We start from the raw sequence: 2,674 nt of genomic DNA, 5'->3' as shown, positions 1-2,674 counted from the left end.
TTCTTGGATCCTTTAATCTTTATTTTAAATCATTGGGTTTAGACATTCCTTCGGTGCTTCTTAATACTTTCAAAATGGCAGCAACATACCTTTTCATTTGAATTGGAAATATTTGAAATTTGATTTCTTTCTATCAAAGAATCCGATGGACAGTTGATTCCCGCGTAATACACTTTGAATCGAAAAAGTTTGATCAATTACAACAAGTTTCCAATTTAAAAACAAAACTTGTTGAAATTGGATTGGATCCTTTTGATTTCTATATTATTATTATATATAGAAGATACGTTTACGAAGTTGTTCCAATTGATTGATTGGCATTAACCCTAGATCCTTGCCCCCCAGAAATGAATTAATCCTTTCGACTTTTCGACTCGAGCTCCATCGTAGACTATTTACAACCCAACAAAAAAACAAAGGATTCAGGTGTAACAGAACAAACGATGTCGAGCCAAGAGCATCTTCATTCCTCGATAAATAGAAAATAAGATGGTGGATCTAAAAATCCACAACGGATCGTGTCCTTCAAGTCGCACGTTGCTTTCTACCACATCGTTTCAAACGAAGTTTTACCATCACATTCCTCTAATTTGGAACCAGTATGGAATTGATTCAATTATGGAATCATGAATAGTCATTGGTTCAGTTGTACATAAACATCGTAATCTAGACTTTTTATATTCTTATTTTAAAATAAGAATATGATGTGATATCTGTATGTGGAACGATTTTTATGAAAAAGTTTTAGCAAGACAATATCTTTAACATCCATAAATCTATTTTAACATACATTTTAACATACATAATCTATATAATACAAAATAATAGAAAGTATATAATTATAACTATATATAAACGAATTACTTATTGACTCTGCATCTTCAAGTGACTAAATAGGATAGATTATCCTATTTCCTACTTTTTCAATACCAAAGATTCAACTGACAAGAAATCATTAATATTAATAAAGTATTTATAAAAAAAAATATCTATAATTGAAAAAGTTTCCTATTTAGAAATACTATCTTTTTTGAAGTAAATTCGCCAATAAGCAGCATGTTTAATCCGATAAGTCTTTCCTTGACTCATCACTGATTTAATTTTAAAATAGATAAATAGATCAAAGATAAAGAAGAAATAATCCAATTTTTTTTCGCAAGTGGATCAAAAAATGATATAAGTAAAGATTTGAATCTTTATTCTTTTCATCTGATTACGAAAAGAAAAATATAAAAATTATTTGCATTGAAATAGAACGATACATACATACCATATAAGTTAAATATTTCCTCATTTTAACTGTTTATATTTATATGTATTTTGTTTAACATAGGGATAGGGTTGAGTAATATTTCAATAATAAAATCTTGTCATAAAGTGAATAAAAAGAATAAGATAAACCATCCCTGCCTCAATCGTTCCATAGATTTCCAATTTTTCATTAGAGTCAACCACGAAAGACCTAAAAAAATGAAATAGAAAAAGATACATTGGCTCCAAAAAATATGTTATAAAACATATGTTATGGAACTTGATCATTTGTTAATGAGATTCGAACAGATATTTAAATTAATACTAATTTACTCCTGACCACTCCATTATCTATAGCAATAATAGGAATACTATAGCAATAGCATAAAAACCCTCTGGGGCGGAAGGATTCGAACCTCCGAATAGCGGGACCAAAACCCGTTGCCTTACCACTTGGCCACGCCCCATTTCCATTTATAATCTAAACTAAGAAAGAATAAAATTGGTATTGGTTGTTTGTCAACTCCAGTCCAAATATATATATATATCTATAGGGTAGTAGGATGTTGATACATATAGATATAGAATTCAACTCAATTTATTGATCATTACATAGAATTCAAGTAAGATATTGTATGAAAGTATGATTTCTTCTATTCTCCTTTAAGTTGAGAATTGGAGGATTTTGTAATTGGGTGGCTTAAAAAAGAAGAAGGATTTTTTGTCTACCGTAACTGACTTTCTTCCTTTTTCCTTATATCAAAAACCCAACCAAAATGTAATTATCTCCAAGAACACAAAAATGTCTGTTATGCTTAATATCATTAGTTTAATCTGTATTTATATTAATTCTTCCCTTTCTTCGAGTAGTTTTTTCTTCGGAAAATTGCCCGAAGCCTATGCTTTTTTGAATCCAATCGTAGATGTTATGCCAGTTATACCTCTGTTTTTTTTTCTTTTAGCTTTTGTTTGGCAAGCTGCTGTAAGTTTTCGATGAAATCCTTAATAATAATAATATCCTATAAGTTTTAGAATATGAACCCTCGATTCGTACATTGAGCTAGTGGCTGGCTTACCAACCATTTCTTCTCTTCATTTTTTGACCCCTTGTTGCAGCAAAAGACCCTAACCCTATTAGGGTCTACCACAATATCTAATTTCGATATGAAAGATATTTTTGTTAATGAAAAAAAAAATGCATTTTTTTTGTAACAATTAATTTCTATTTCTAGAAAAAAAAAAAGAGGTGTCAAAATAGGATATGTGGTAGAAAAATGGAAGATCTATTCTCTTTTTTTTTTCCAAAAAATCATTTGGAGATTGTGTAATGCTTACTCTGAAACTCTTCGTTTATACCGTAGTGATATTTTTTGTTTCTCTCTTTATCTTTGGATTCCTATCTAATGATCCGGGACGTAATCCT

Source organism: Primulina tabacum, unplaced genomic scaffold (genome assembly GCF_025594145.1).
Source record: "Primulina tabacum isolate GXHZ01 unplaced genomic scaffold, ASM2559414v2 Contig952, whole genome shotgun sequence".
NCBI lineage: Eukaryota > Viridiplantae > Streptophyta > Magnoliopsida > Lamiales > Gesneriaceae > Primulina > Primulina tabacum.
This window is presented reverse-complemented; position numbering follows the sequence as displayed.